We start from the raw sequence: 17433 nt of genomic DNA, 5'->3' as shown, positions 1-17433 counted from the left end.
GATGCCATCACTTCGGTGGAAATGCACAAACCTCTGAAAGATGCCACCTCTTCGGTGGCAATGCACAAACCTCTGAAAGATGCCATCCCTTCGGTGGCAATGCACAAACCTCTGAAAGATGCCATCTCTTCGGTGGCAATGCACAAACCTCTGAAAGATGCCATCTCTTCGGTGGCAATGCACTAACCTCTGAAAGATGCCATCTCTTCGGTGGCAATGCACAAACCTCTGAAAGATGCCGTCTCTTCGGTGGCAATGCACTAACCTCTGAAAGATGCCATCCCTTCGGTGGCAATGCAGTAACCTCTGAAAGATGCCATCTCTTCGGTGGCAATGTACAAACCTCTGAAAGATGCCATCTCTTCGGTGGCAATGCACTAACCTCTGAAAGATGCCATCTCTTCGGTGGCAATGCACAAACCTCTGAAAGATGCCATCTCTTCGGTGGCAATGCACAAACCTCTGAAAGATGCCATCTCTTCGGTGGCAATGCACAAACCTGAAAGATGCCTTCCCTTCGGTGGAAATGCACAAACCTCTGAAAGATGCCATCCCTTCAGTGGAAATGCACAAACCTCTGAAAGATGCCATCCCTTGAGGGGAAATGCACAAACCTCTGAAAGATGCCATCCCATCGGTGGCAATGCACAAACCTCTGAAAGATGCCGTCCCTTCGGTGGCAATGCACAAACCTCTGAAAGATGCCGTCCCTTCGGTGGCAATGCACAAACCTCTGAAAGATGCCGTCCCTTCAGTGGAAATGCACTAACCTCTGAAAGATTCCGTCCCTTCAGTGGAAATGCACAAACTTCTGAAAGATGCCGTCTCTTCAGTGGCAATGCACAAACCTCTGAAAGATGCCATCCCTTCAGTGGAAATGCACAAACCTCTGAAAGATGCCGTCCCTTCAGTGGAAATGCACTAACCTCTGAAAGATGCCGTCCCTTCAGTGGCAATGCACAAACCTCTGAAAGATGCCGTCCCTTCAGTGGAAATGCACTAACCTCTGAAAGATGCCGTCCCTTCAGTGGCAATGCACAAACCTCTGAAAGATGCCATCCCTTCGGTGGCAATGCACAAACCTCTGAAAGATGCCATCTCTTCGGTGGGAATGCACAAACCTCTGAAAGATGCCATCTCTTCGGTGGCAATGCACAAACCTCTGAAAGATGCCATCTCTTCGGTGGCAATGCACAAACCTCTGAAAGATGCCGTCCCTTCGGTGGCAATGCACAAACCTCTGAAAGATGCCGTCTCTTCGGTGGCAATGCACAAACCTCTGAAAGATTCCATCTCTTCGGTGGCAATGCACAAACCTCTGAAAGATGCCGTCTCTTCGTTGGCAATGCACAAACCTCTGAAAGATGCCATCTCTTCGGTGGCAATGCACAAACCTCTAAAAGATGCCGTCTCTTCGGTGACAATGCACTAACCTCTGAAAGATGCCATCCCTTCGGTGGCAATGCACAAACCTCTGAAAGATGCCATCTCTTCGGTGGCAATGCACAAACCTCTGAAAGATGCCATCTCTTCGGTGGCAATGCACAAAACTCTGAAAGATGCCTTTCCTTCGGTGGCAATGCACAAACTTCTGAAAGATGCCATCCCTTCGGTGGCAATGCACAAACCTCTGAAAGATGCCGTCCCTTCAGTGGAAATGCACAAACATCTGAAAGATGCCGTCCCTTCAGTGGCAATGCACAAACCTCTGAAAGATGCCTTCCCTTCAGGGGCAATGCACAAAACTCTGAAAGATGCCGTCCCTTCAGGTGCAATGCACAAACCTCTGAAAGATGCCGTCCCTTCAGTGGAAATGCACTAACCTCTGAAAGATGCCGTCTCTTCAGTGGCAATGCACAAACCTCTGAAAGATGCCATCACTTCAGTGGAAATGCACAAACCTCTGAAAGATGCCGTCCCTTCAGTGGAAATGCACTAACCTCTGAAAGATGCCGTCCCTTCAGTGGCAATGCACAAACCTCTGAAAGATGCCATCCCTTCGGTGGCAATGCACAAACCTCTGATAGATGCCATCTCTTCGGTGGCAATGCACAAACCTCTGAAAGATTCCATCACTTCGGTGGAAATGCACAAACCTCTGAAAGATGCCACCTCTTCGGTGGCAATGCACAAACCTCTGAAAGATGCCATCCCTTCGGTTGAAATGCACAAACCTCTGAAAGATGCCATCTCCTCGGTGGCAATGCACAAACCTCTGAAAGATGCCATCTCTTCGGTGGCAATGCACAAACCTCTGAAAGATGCCGTCCCTTCGGTGGCAATGCACAAACCTCTGAAAGATGCCGTCTCTTCAGTGGCAATGCACAAACCTCTGAAAGATGCCGTCCCTTCAGTGGAAATGCACTAACCTCTGAAAGATGCCATCCCTTCAGTGGAAATGCACAAACCTCTGAAAGATGCCGTCCCTTCAGTGGAAATGCACTAACCTCTGAAAGATGCCGTCCCTTCAGTGGCAATGCACAAACCTCTGATAGATGCCATCTCTTCGGTGGCAATGCACAAACCTCTGAAAGATGCCATCACTTCGGTGGAAATGCACAAACCTCTGAAAGATGCCACCTCTTCGGTGGCAATGCACAAACCTCTGAAAGATGCCATCCCTTCGGTGGCAATGCACAAACCTCTGAAAGATGCCGTCCCTTCGGTGGCAATGCACAAACCTCTGAAAGATGCCGTCCCTTCGGTGGCAATGCACAAACCTCTGAAAGATGCCGTCCCTTCAGTGGAAATGCACTAACCTCTGAAAGATTCCGTCCCTTCAGTGGAAATGCACAAACTTCTGAAAGATGCCGTCTCTTCAGTGGCAATGCACAAACCTCTGAAAGATGCCATCCCTTCAGTGGAAATGCACAAACCTCTGAAAGATGCCGTCCCTTCAGTGGAAATGCACTAACCTCTGAAAGATGCCGTCCCTTCAGTGGCAATGCACAAACCTCTGAAAGATGCCGTCCCTTCAGTGGAAATGCACTAACCTCTGAAAGATGCCGTCCCTTCAGTGGCAATGCACAAACCTCTGAAAGATGCCATCCCTTCGGTGGCAATGCACAAACCTCTGAAAGATGCCATCTCTTCGGTGGGAATGCACAAACCTCTGAAAGATGCCATCTCTTCGGTGGCAATGCACAAACCTCTGAAAGATGCCATCTCTTCGGTGGCAATGCACAAACCTCTGAAAGATGCCGTCCCTTCGGTGGCAATGCACAAACCTCTGAAAGATGCCGTCTCTTCGGTGGCAATGCACAAACCTCTGAAAGATTCCATCTCTTCGGTGGCAATGCACTAACCTCTGAAAGATGCCATCCCTTCGGTGGCAATGCAGTAACCTCTGAAAGATGCCATCTCTTCGGTGGCAATGTACAAACCTCTGAAAGATGCCATCTCTTCGGTGGCAATGCACTAACCTCTGAAAGATGCCATCTCTTCGGTGGCAATGCACAAACCTCTGAAAGATGCCATCTCTTCGGTGGCAATGCACAAACCTCTGAAAGATGCCATCTCTTCGGTGGCAATGCACAAACCTGAAAGATGCCTTCCCTTCGGTGGAAATGCACAAACCTCTGAAAGATGCCATCCCTTCAGTGGAAATGCACAAACCTCTGAAAGATGCCATCCCTTGAGGGGAAATGTACAAACCTCTGAAAGATGCCATCCCTTCGGTGGCAATGCACAAACCTCTGAAAGATGCCGTCCCTTCGGTGGCAATGCACAAACCTCTGTAAGATGCCCTCCCTTCGGTGGCAATGCACAAACCTCTGAAAGATGCCGTCCCTTCAGTGGAAATGCACTAACCTCTGAAAGATTCCGTCCCTTCAGTGGAAATGCACAAACTTCTGAAAGATGCCGTCTCTTCAGTGGCAATGCACAAACCTCTGAAAGATGCCATCCCTTCAGTGGAAATGCACAAACCTCTGAAAGATGCCGTCCCTTCAGTGGAAATGCACTAACCTCTGAAAGATGCCGTCCCTTCAGTGGCAATGCACAAACCTCTGAAAGATGCCGTCCCTTCAGTGGAAATGCACTAACCTCTGAAAGATGCCGTCCCTTCAGTGGCAATGCACAAACCTCTGAAAGATGCCGTCCCTTCAGTGGAAATGCACTAACCTCTGAAAGATGCCATCTCTTCGTTGGCAATGCACAAACCTCTGAAAGATGCCATCTCTTCGGTGGCAATGCACAAACCTCTAAAAGATCCCGTCTCTTCGGTGACAATGCACTAACCTCTGAAAGATGCCATCCCTTCGGTGGCAATGCACAAACCTCTGAAAGATGCCATCTCTTCGGTGGCAATGCACAAACCTCTGAAAGATGCCGTCCCTTCAGTGGAAATGCACTAACCTCTGAAAGATGCCGTCCCTTCAGTGGCAATGCACAAACCTCTGAAAGATGCCATCCCTTCGGTGGCAATGCACAAACCTCTGAAAGATACCATCTCTTCGGTGGGAATGCACAAACCTCTGAAAGATGCCATTTCTTCGGTGGCAATGCACAAACCTCTGAAAGATGCCGTCCCTTCGGTGGCAATGCACAAACCTCTGAAAGATGCCGTCTCTTCAGTGGCAATGCACAAACCTCTGAAAGATGCCGTCCCTTCAGTGGAAATGCACTAACCTCTGAAAGATGCCATCCCTTCAGTGGAAATGCACAAACCTCTGAAAGATGCCGTCCCTTCAGTGGAAATGCACTAACCTCTGAAAGATGCCGTCCCTTCAGTGGCAATGCACAAACCTCTGATAGATGCCATCTCTTCGGTGGCAATGCACAAACCTCTGAAAGATGCCATCACTTCGGTGGAAATGCACAAACCTCTGAAAGATGCCACCTCTTCGGTGGCAATGCACAAACCTCTGAAAGATGCCATCCCTTCGGTGGCAATGCACAAACCTCTGAAAGATGCCATCTCTTCGGTGGCAATGCACAAACCTCTGAAAGATGCCATCTCTTCGGTGGCAATGCACTAACCTCTGAAAGATGCCATCTCTTCGGTGGCAATGCACAAACCTCTGAAAGATGCCGTCTCTTCGGTGGCAATGCACTAACCTCTGAAAGATGCCATCCCTTCGGTGGCAATGCAGTAACCTCTGAAAGATGCCATCTCTTCGGTGGCAATGTACAAACCTCTGAAAGATGCCATCTCTTCGGTGGCAATGCACTAACCTCTGAAAGATGCCATCTCTTCGGTGGCAATGCACAAACCTCTGAAAGATGCCATCTCTTCGGTGGCAATGCACAAACCTCTGAAAGATGCCATCTCTTCGGTGGCAATGCACAAACCTGAAAGATGCCTTCCCTTCGGTGGAAATGCACAAACCTCTGAAAGATGCCATCCCTTCAGTGGAAATGCACAAACCTCTGAAAGATGCCATCCCTTGAGGGGAAATGCACAAACCTCTGAAAGATGCCATCCCATCGGTGGCAATGCACAAACCTCTGAAAGATGCCGTCCCTTCGGTGGCAATGCACAAACCTCTGAAAGATGCCGTCCCTTCGGTGGCAATGCACAAACCTCTGAAAGATGCCGTCCCTTCAGTGGAAATGCACTAACCTCTGAAAGATTCCGTCCCTTCAGTGGAAATGCACAAACTTCTGAAAGATGCCGTCTCTTCAGTGGCAATGCACAAACCTCTGAAAGATGCCATCCCTTCAGTGGAAATGCACAAACCTCTGAAAGATGCCGTCCCTTCAGTGGAAATGCACTAACCTCTGAAAGATGCCGTCCCTTCAGTGGCAATGCACAAACCTCTGAAAGATGCCGTCCCTTCAGTGGAAATGCACTAACCTCTGAAAGATGCCGTCCCTTCAGTGGCAATGCACAAACCTCTGAAAGATGCCATCCCTTCGGTGGCAATGCACAAACCTCTGAAAGATGCCATCTCTTCGGTGGGAATGCACAAACCTCTGAAAGATGCCATCTCTTCGGTGGCAATGCACAAACCTCTGAAAGATGCCATCTCTTCGGTGGCAATGCACAAACCTCTGAAAGATGCCGTCCCTTCGGTGGCAATGCACAAACCTCTGAAAGATGCCGTCTCTTCGGTGGCAATGCACAAACCTCTGAAAGATTCCATCTCTTCGGTGGCAATGCACAAACCTCTGAAAGATGCCGTCTCTTCGTTGGCAATGCACAAACCTCTGAAAGATGCCATCTCTTCGGTGGCAATGCACAAACCTCTAAAAGATGCCGTCTCTTCGGTGACAATGCACTAACCTCTGAAAGATGCCATCCCTTCGGTGGCAATGCACAAACCTCTGAAAGATGCCATCTCTTCGGTGGCAATGCACAAACCTCTGAAAGATGCCATCTCTTCGGTGGCAATGCACAAAACTCTGAAAGATGCCTTTCCTTCGGTGGCAATGCACAAACTTCTGAAAGATGCCATCCCTTCGGTGGCAATGCACAAACCTCTGAAAGATGCCGTCCCTTCAGTGGAAATGCACAAACATCTGAAAGATGCCGTCCCTTCAGTGGCAATGCACAAACCTCTGAAAGATGCCTTCCCTTCAGGGGCAATGCACAAAACTCTGAAAGATGCCGTCCCTTCAGGTGCAATGCACAAACCTCTGAAAGATGCCGTCCCTTCAGTGGAAATGCACTAACCTCTGAAAGATGCCGTCTCTTCAGTGGCAATGCACAAACCTCTGAAAGATGCCATCACTTCAGTGGAAATGCACAAACCTCTGAAAGATGCCGTCCCTTCAGTGGAAATGCACTAACCTCTGAAAGATGCCGTCCCTTCAGTGGCAATGCACAAACCTCTGAAAGATGCCATCCCTACGGTGGCAATGCACAAACCTCTGATAGATGCCATCTCTTCGGTGGCAATGCACAAACCTCTGAAAGATTCCATCACTTCGGTGGAAATGCACAAACCTCTGAAAGATGCCACCTCTTCGGTGGCAATGCACAAACCTCTGAAAGATGCCATCCCTTCGGTTGAAATGCACAAACCTCTGAAAGATGCCATCTCCTCGGTGGCAATGCACAAACCTCTGAAAGATGCCATCTCTTCGGTGGCAATGCACAAACCTCTGAAAGATGCCGTCCCTTCGGTGGCAATGCACAAACCTCTGAAAGATGCCGTCTCTTCAGTGGCAATGCACAAACCTCTGAAAGATGCCGTCCCTTCAGTGGAAATGCACTAACCTCTGAAAGATGCCATCCCTTCAGTGGAAATGCACAAACCTCTGAAAGATGCCGTCCCTTCAGTGGAAATGCACTAACCTCTGAAAGATGCCGTCCCTTCAGTGGCAATGCACAAACCTCTGATAGATGCCATCTCTTCGGTGGCAATGCACAAACCTCTGAAAGATGCCATCACTTCGGTGGAAATGCACAAACCTCTGAAAGATGCCACCTCTTCGGTGGCAATGCACAAACCTCTGAAAGATGCCATCCCTTCGGTGGCAATGCACAAACCTCTGAAAGATGCCGTCCCTTCGGTGGCAATGCACAAACCTCTGAAAGATGCCGTCCCTTCGGTGGCAATGCACAAACCTCTGAAAGATGCCGTCCCTTCAGTGGAAATGCACTAACCTCTGAAAGATTCCGTCCCTTCAGTGGAAATGCACAAACTTCTGAAAGATGCCGTCTCTTCAGTGGCAATGCACAAACCTCTGAAAGATGCCATCCCTTCAGTGGAAATGCACAAACCTCTGAAAGATGCCGTCCCTTCAGTGGAAATGCACTAACCTCTGAAAGATGCCGTCCCTTCAGTGGCAATGCACAAACCTCTGAAAGATGCCGTCCCTTCAGTGGAAATGCACTAACCTCTGAAAGATGCCGTCCCTTCAGTGGCAATGCACAAACCTCTGAAAGATGCCATCCCTTCGGTGGCAATGCACAAACCTCTGAAAGATGCCATCTCTTCGGTGGGAATGCACAAACCTCTGAAAGATGCCATCTCTTCGGTGGCAATGCACAAACCTCTGAAAGATGCCATCTCTTCGGTGGCAATGCACAAACCTCTGAAAGATGCCGTCCCTTCGGTGGCAATGCACAAACCTCTGAAAGATGCCGTCTCTTCGGTGGCAATGCACAAACCTCTGAAAGATTCCATCTCTTCGGTGGCAATGCACTAACCTCTGAAAGATTCCGTCCCTTCAGTGGAAATGCACAAACTTCTGAAAGATGCCGTCTCTTCAGTGGCAATGCACAAACCTCTGAAAGATGCCATCCCTTCAGTGGAAATGCACAAACCTCTGAAAGATGCCGTCCCTTCAGTGGAAATGCACTAACCTCTGAAAGATGCCGTCCCTTCAGTGGCAATGCACAAACCTCTGAAAGATGCCGTCCCTTCAGTGGAAATGCACTAACCTCTGAAAGATGCCGTCCCTTCAGTGGCAATGCACAAACCTCTGAAAGATGCCATCCCTTCGGTGGCAATGCACAAACCTCTGAAAGATGCCATCTCTTCGGTGGGAATGCACAAACCTCTGAAAGATGCCATCTCTTCGGTGGCAATGCACAAACCTCTGAAAGATGCCATCTCTTCGGTGGCAATGCACAAACCTCTGAAAGATGCCGTCCCTTCGGTGGCAATGCACAAACCTCTGAAAGATGCCGTCTCTTCGGTGGCAATGCACAAACCTCTGAAAGATTCCATCTCTTCGGTGGCAATGCACAAACCTCTGAAAGATGCCGTCTCTTCGTTGGCAATGCACAAACCTCTGAAAGATGCCATCTCTTCGGTGGCAATGCACAAACCTCTAAAAATCCCGTCTCTTCGGTGACAATGCACTAACCTCTGAAAGATGCCATCCCTTCGGTGGCAATGCATAAACCTCTGAAAGATGCCATCTCTTCGGTGGCAATGCACAAACCTCTGAAAGATGCCATCTCTTCGGTGGCAATGCACAAAACTCTGAAAGATGCCTTTCCTTCGGTGGCAATGCACAAACTTCTGAAAGATGCCATCCCTTCGGTGGCAATGCACAAACCTCTGAAAGATGCCGTCCCTTCAGTGGAAATGCACAAACATCTGAAAGATGCCGTCCCTTCAGTGGCAATGCACAAACCTCTGAAAGATGCCTTCCCTTCAGGGGCAATGCACAAAACTCTGAAAGATGCCGTCCCTTCAGGGGCAATGCACAAACCTCTGAAAGATGCCGTCCCTTCAGTGGAAATGCACTAACCTCTGAGAGATGCCGTCTCTTCAGTGGCAATGCACAAACCTCTGAAAGATGCCATCCCTTCAGTGGAAATGCACAAACCTCTGAAAGATGCCGTCCCTTCAGTGGAAATGCACTAACCTCTGAAAGATGCCGTCCCTTCAGTGGCAATGCACAAACCTCTGAAAGATGCCATCCCTTCGGTGGCAATGCACAAACCTCTGATAGATGCCATCTCTTCGGTGGCAATGCACAAACCTCTGAAAGATTCCATCACTTCGGTGGAAATGCACAAACCTCTGAAAGATGCCACCTCTTCGGTGGCAATGCACAAACCTCTGAAAGATGCCATCCCTTCGGTTGAAATGCACAAACCTCTGAAAGATGCCACCTCTTCGGTGGCAATGCACAAACCTCTGAAAGATGCCATCACTTCGGTGGAAATGCACAAACCTCTGAAAGATGCCACCTCTTCGGTGGCAATGCACAAACCTCTGAAAGATGCCATCCCTTCGGTGGCAATGCACAAACCTCTGAAAGATGCCATCTCTTCGGTGGCAATGCACAAACCTCTGAAAGATGCCATCCCTTCGGTGGAAATGCACAAACCTCTGAAAGATGCCGTCCCTTCGGTGGAAATGCACAAATCTCTGAAAGATGTCATCTCTTCGGTGGCAATGCAAAAACCTCTGAAAGATGCCACCTCTTCGGTGGCAATGCACAAACCTCTGAAAGATGCCATCTCTTCGGTGGCTTCGGTGGCTTCGGTGGCTTCGGTGGCAATGCACAAACCTCTGAAAGATGCCGTCCCTTCAGTGGCAATGCACAAACCTCTGAAAGATGCCATCCTTTCGGTGGCAATGCACAAACCTCTGAAAGATGCCATCTCTTCGGTGGGAATGCACAAACCTCTGAAAGATGCCATCTCTTCGGTGGCAATGCACAAACCTCTGAAAGATGCCATCTCTTCGGTGGCAATGCACAAACCTCTGAAAGATGCCGTCCCTTCGGTGGCAATGCACAAACCTCTGAAAAATGCCGTCTCTTCGGTGGCAATGCACAAACCTCTGAAAGATGCCATCTCTTCGGTGGCAATGCACAAACCTCTGAAAGATGCCGTCTCTTCGGTGGCAATGCACAAACCTCTGAAAGATGCCATCTCTTCGGTGGCAATGCACAAACCTCTGAAAGATGCCGTCTCTTCGGTGGCAATGCACTAACCTCTGAAAGATGCCATCTCTTCGGTGGCAATGCACAAACCTCTGAAAGATGTCGTCTCTTCGGTGGCAATGCACTAACCTCTGAAAGATGCCGTCCCTTCAGTGGAAATGCACAAACTTCTGAAAGATGCCATCCCTTCGGTGGCAATGCACAAACCTCTGAAAGATGCCGTCCCTTCGGTGGCAATGCACAAACCTTTAAAGATGCCGTCCCTTCGGTGGCAATGCACAAACCTCTGAAAGATGCCGTCCCTTCGGTGGCAATGCACAAACCTCTGAAAGATGCCGTCCCTTCGGTGGCAATGCACAAACCTCTGAAAGATGCCGTCCCTTCGGTGGCAATGCACAAACCTCTGAAAGATGCCGTCCCTTCGGTGGCAATGCACAAACCTCTGAAAGATGCCGTCCCTTCAGTGGAAATGCACTAACCTCTGAAAGATGCCGTCCCTTCAGTGGAAATGCACAAACTTCTGAAAGATGCCGTCCCTTCAGTGGCAATGCACAAACCTCTGAAAGATGCCATCCCTTCAGTGGAAATGCACAAACCTCTGGAAGATGCCGTCCCTTCAGTGGAAATGCACTAACCTATGAAAGATGCCGTCCCTTCAGTGGCAATGCACAAACCTCTGAAAGATGCCGTCCCTTCAGTGGAAATGCACTAACCTCTGAAAGATGCCGTCCCTTCAGTGGCAATGCACAAACCTCTGAAAGATGCCATCCCTTCGGTGGCAATGCACAAACCTCTGAAAGATGCCATCTCTTCGGTGGGAATGCACAAACCTCTGAAAGATGCCATCTCTTCGGTGGCAATGCACAAACCTCTGAAAGATGCCATCTCTTCGGTGGCAATGCACAAACCTCTGAAAGATGCCGTCCCTTCGGTGGCAATGCACAAACCTCTGAAAGATGCCGTCTCTTCGGTGGCAATGCACAAACCTCTGAAAGATGCCATCTCTTCGGTGGCAATGCACAAACCTCTGAAAGATGCCGTCTCTTCGGTGGCAATGCACAAACCTCTGAAAGATGCCATCTCTTCGGTGGCAGTGCACAAACCTCTGAAAGATGCCTTTCCTTCGGTGGCAATGCACAAACTTCTGAAAGATGCCATCCCTTCGGTGGCAATGCACAAACCTCTGAAAGATGCCGTCCCTTCAGTGGAAATGCACAAACCTCTGAAAGATGCCATCCCTTCGGTGGCAATGCACAAACCTCTGAAAGATACCATCTCTTCGGTGGGAATGCACAAACCTCTGAAAGATGCCGTCCCTTCAGTGGAAATGCACAAACCTCTGAAAGATGCCATCCCTTCGGTGGCAATGCACAAACCTCTGAAAGATACCATCTCTTCGGTGGGAATGCACAAACCTCTGAAAGATGCCATCTCTTCGGTGGCAATGCACAAACCTCTGAAAGATGCCATCTCTTCGGTGGCAATGCACAAACCTCTGAAAGATGCCGTCCCTTCGGTGGCAATGCACAAACCTCTGAAAGATGCCGTCTCTTCAGTGGCAATGCACAAACCTCTGAAAGATGCCGTCCCTTCAGTGGAAATGCACTAACCTCTGAAAGATGCCATCCCTTCAGTGGAAATGCACAAACCTCTGAAAGATGCCGTCCCTTCAGTGGAAATGCACTAACCTCTGAAAGATGCCGTCCCTTCAGTGGCAATGCACAAACCTCTGATAGATGCCATCTCTTCGGTGGCAATGCACAAACCTCTGAAAGATGCCATCACTTCGGTGGAAATGCACAAACCTCTGAAAGATGCCACCTCTTCGGTGGCAATGCACAAACCTCTGAAAGATGCCATCCCTTCGGTGGCAATGCACAAACCTCTGAAAGATGCCATCTCTTCGGTGGCAATGCACAAACCTCTGAAAGATGCCATCTCTTCGGTGGCAATGCACTAACCTCTGAAAGATGCCATCTCTTCGGTGGCAATGCACAAACCTCTGAAAGATGCCGTCTCTTCGGTGGCAATGCACTAACCTCTGAAAGATGCCATCCCTTCGGTGGCAATGCACAAACCTCTGAAAGATGCCATCCCTTCGGTGGCAATGCACAAACCTCTGAAAGATGCCATCTCTTCGGTGGCAATGCACAAACCTCTGAAAGATGCCATTACTTCGGTGGAAATGCACAAACCTCTGAAAGATGCCACCTCTTCGGTGGCAATGCACAAACCTCTGAAAGATGCCATCCCTTCGGTGGCAATGCACAAACCTCTGAAAGATGCCATCTCTTCGGTGGCAATGCACAAACCTCTGAAAGATGCCATCCCTTAAGTGGAAATGCACAAACCTCTGAAAGATGCCGTCCCTTCAGTGGAAATGCACTAACCTCTGAAAGATGCCGTCCCTTCAGTGGCAATGCACAAACCTCTGAAAGATGCCGTCCCTTCAGTGGAAATGCACTATCCTCTGAAAGATGCCGTCCCTTCAGTGGCAATGCACAAACCTCTGAAAGATGCCATCCCTTCGGTGGCAATGCACAAACCTCTGAAAGATACCATCTCTTCGGTGGGAATGCACAAACCTCTGAAAGATGCCATCTCTTCGGTGGCAATGCACAAACCTCTGAAAGATGCCATCTCTTCGGTGGCAATGCACAAACCTCTGAAAGATGCCGTCCCTTCGGTGGCAATGCACAAACCTCTGAAAGATGCCGTCTCTTCAGTGGCAATGCACAAACCTCTGAAAGATGCCGTCCCTTCAGTGGAAATGCACTAACCTCTGAAAGATGCCATCCCTTCAGTGGAAATGCACAAACCTCTGAAAGATGCCGTCCCTTCAGTGGAAATGCACTAACCTCTGAAAGATGCCATCCCTTCGGTGGCAATGCACAAACCTCTGAAAGATGCCATCCCTTCGGTGGCAATGCACAAACCTCTGAAAGATGCCGTCCCTTCGGTGGCAATGCACAAACCTCTGAAAGATGCCGTCCCTTCGGTGGCAATGCACAAACCTCTGAAAGATGCCGTCCCTTCAGTGGAAATGCACTAACCTCTGAAAGATTCCGTCCCTTCAGTGGAAATGCACAAACTTCTGAAAGATGCCGTCTCTTCAGTGGCAATGCACAAACCTCTGAAAGATGCCATCCCTTCAGTGGAAATGCACAAACCTCTGAAAGATGCCGTCCCTTCAGTGGAAATGCACTAACCTCTGAAAGATGCCGTCCCTTCAGTGGCAATGCACAAACCTCTGAAAGATGCCATCCCTTCGGTGGCAATGCACAAACCTCTGAAAGATGCCATCCCTTCGGTGGCAATGCACAAACCTCTGAAAGATGCCATCTCTTCGGTGGCAATGCACAAACCTCTGAAAGATGCCATCTCTTCGGTGGCAATGCACAAACCTCTGAAAGATGCCATCCCTTCGGTGGCAATGCACAAACCTCTGAAAGATGCCATCTCTTCGGTGGCAATGCACAAACCTCTGAAAGATGCCATCTCTTCGGTGGCAATGCACAAACCTCTGAAAGATGCCGTCCCTTCGGTGGCAATGCACAAACCTCTGAAAGATGCCGTCTCTTCAGTGGCAATGCACAAACCTCTGAAAGATGCCGTCCCTTCAGTGGAAATGCACTAACCTCTGAAAGATGCCATCCCTTCAGTGGAAATGCACAAACCTCTGAAAGATGCCGTCCCTTCAGTGGAAATGCACTAACCTCTGAAAGATGCCGTCCCTTCAGTGGCAATGCACAAACCTCTGATAGATGCCATCTCTTCGGTGGCAATGCACAAACCTCTGAAAGATGCCATCACTTCGGTGGAAATGCACAAACCTCTGAAAGATGCCACCTCTTCGGTGGCAATGCACAAACCTCTGAAAGATGCCATCCCTTCGGTGGCAATGCACAAACCTCTGAAAGATGCCATCTCTTCGGTGGCAATGCACAAACCTCTGAAAGATGCCATCTCTTCGGTGGCAATGCACTAACCTCTGAAAGATGCCATCTCTTCGGTGGCAATGCACAAACCTCTGAAAGATGCCGTCTCTTCGGTGGCAATGCACTAACCTCTGAAAGATGCCATCCCTTCGGTGGCAATGCAGTAACCTCTGAAAGATGCCATCTCTTCGGTGGCAATGTACAAACCTCTGAAAGATGCCATCTCTTCGGTGGCAATGCACTAACCTCTGAAAGATGCCATCTCTTCGGTGGCAATGCACAAACCTCTGAAAGATGCCATCTCTTCGGTGGCAATGCACAAACCTCTGAAAGATGCCATCTCTTCGGTGGCAATGCACAAACCTGAAAGATGCCTTCCCTTCGGTGGAAATGCACAAACCTCTGAAAGATGCCATCCCTTCAGTGGAAATGCACAAACCTCTGAAAGATGCCATCCCTTGAGGGGAAATGTACAAACCTCTGAAAGATGCCATCCCTTCGGTGGCAATGCACAAACCTCTGAAAGATGCCGTCCCTTCGGTGGCAATGCACAAACCTCTGAAAGATGCCCTCCCTTCGGTGGCAATGCACAAACCTCTGAAAGATGCCGTCCCTTCAGTGGAAATGCACTAACCTCTGAAAGATTCCGTCCCTTCAGTGGAAATGCACAAACTTCTGAAAGATGCCGTCTCTTCAGTGGCAATGCACAAACCTCTGAAAGATGCCATCCCTTCAGTGGAAATGCACAAACCTCTGAAAGATGCCGTCCCTTCAGTGGAAATGCACTAACCTCTGAAAGATGCCGTCCCTTCAGTGGCAATGCACAAACCTCTGAAAGATGCCGTCCCTTCAGTGGAAATGCACTAACCTCTGAAAGATGCCGTCCCTTCAGTGGCAATGCACAAACCTCTGAAAGATGCCGTCCCTTCAGTGGAAATGCACTAACCTCTGAAAGATGCCATCTCTTCGTTGGCAATGCACAAACCTCTGAAAGATGCCATCTCTTCGGTGGCAATGCACAAACCTCTAAAAGATCCCGTCTCTTCGGTGACAATGCACTAACCTCTGAAAGATGCCATCCCTTCGGTGGCAATGCACAAACCTCTGAAAGATGCCATCTCTTCGGTGGCAATGCACAAACCTCTGAAAGATGCCGTCCCTTCAGTGGAAATGCACTAACCTCTGAAAGATGCCGTCCCTTCAGTGGCAATGCACAAACCTCTGAAAGATGCCATCCCTTCGGTGGCAATGCACAAACCTCTGAAAGATACCATCTCTTCGGTGGGAATGCACAAACCTCTGAAAGATGCCATTTCTTCGGTGGCAATGCACAAACCTCTGAAAGATGCCGTCCCTTCGGTGGCAATGCACAAACCTCTGAAAGATGCCGTCTCTTCAGTGGCAATGCACAAACCTCTGAAAGATGCCGTCCCTTCAGTGGAAATGCACTAACCTCTGAAAGATGCCATCCCTTCAGTGGAAATGCACAAACCTCTGAAAGATGCCGTCCCTTCAGTGGAAATGCACTAACCTCTGAAAGATGCCGTCCCTTCAGTGGCAATGCACAAACCTCTGATAGATGCCATCTCTTCGGTGGCAATGCACAAACCTCTGAAAGATGCCATCACTTCGGTGGAAATGCACAAACCTCTGAAAGATGCCACCTCTTCGGTGGCAATGCACAAACCTCTGAAAGATGCCATCCCTTCGGTGGCAATGCACAAACCTCTGAAAGATGCCATCTCTTCGGTGGCAATGCACAAACCTCTGAAAGATGCCATCTCTTCGGTGGCAATGCACTAACCTCTGAAAGATGCCATCTCTTCGGTGGCAATGCACAAACCTCTGAAAGATGCCGTCTCTTCGGTGGCAATGCACTAACCTCTGAAAGATGCCATCCCTTCGGTGGCAATGCAGTAACCTCTGAAAGATGCCATCTCTTCGGTGGCAATGTACAAACCTCTGAAAGATGCCATCTCTTCGGTGGCAATGCACTAACCTCTGAAAGATGCCATCTCTTCGGTGGCAATGCACAAACCTCTGAAAGATGCCATCTCTTCGGTGGCAATGCACAAACCTCTGAAAGATGCCATCTCTTCGGTGGCAATGCACAAACCTGAAAGATGCCTTCCCTTCGGTGGAAATGCACAAACCTCTGAAAGATGCCATCCCTTCAGTGGAAATGCACAAACCTCTGAAAGATGCCATCCCTTGAGGGGAAATGCACAAACCTCTGAAAGATGCCATCCCATCGGTGGCAATGCACAAACCTCTGAAAGATGCCGTCCCTTCGGTGGCAATGCACAAACCTCTGAAAGATGCCGTCCCTTCGGTGGCAATGCACAAACCTCTGAAAGATGCCGTCCCTTCAGTGGAAATGCACTAACCTCTGAAAGATTCCGTCCCTTCAGTGGAAATGCACAAACTTCTGAAAGATGCCGTCTCTTCAGTGGCAATGCACAAACCTCTGAAAGATGCCATCCCTTCAGTGGAAATGCACAAACCTCTGAAAGATGCCGTCCCTTCAGTGGAAATGCACTAACCTCTGAAAGATGCCGTCCCTTCAGTGGCAATGCACAAACCTCTGAAAGATGCCGTCCCTTCAGTGGAAATGCACTAACCTCTGAAAGATGCCGTCCCTTCAGTGGCAATGCACAAACCTCTGAAAGATGCCATCCCTTCGGTGGCAATGCACAAACCTCTGAAAGATGCCATCTCTTCGGTGGGAATGCACAAACCTCTGAAAGATGCCATCTCTTCGGTGGCAATGCACAAACCTCTGAAAGATGCCATCTCTTCGGTGGCAATGCACAAACCTCTGAAAGATGCCGTCCCTTCGGTGGCAATGCACAAACCTCTGAAAGATGCCGTCTCTTCGGTGGCAATGCACAAACCTCTGAAAGATTCCATCTCTTCGGTGGCAATGCACAAACCTCTGAAAGATGCCGTCTCTTCGTTGGCAATGCACAAACCTCTGAAAGATGCCATCTCTTCGGTGGCAATGCACAAACCTCTAAAAGATGCCGTCTCTTCGGTGACAATGCACTAACCTCTGAAAGATGCCATCCCTTCGGTGGCAATGCACAAACCTCTGAAAGATGCCATCTCTTCGGTGGCAATGCACAAACCTCTGAAAGATGCCATCTCTTCGGTGGCAATGCACAAAACTCTGAAAGATGCCTTTCCTTCGGTGGCAATG

The sequence above is a fragment of the Myxine glutinosa genome, chromosome 2 (genome assembly GCF_964187855.1).
Source record: "Myxine glutinosa chromosome 2, kmMyxGlut1.1, whole genome shotgun sequence".
Lineage (NCBI taxonomy): Eukaryota > Metazoa > Chordata > Myxini > Myxiniformes > Myxinidae > Myxine > Myxine glutinosa.
Note: the sequence above shows the minus strand (reverse complement) of the source record.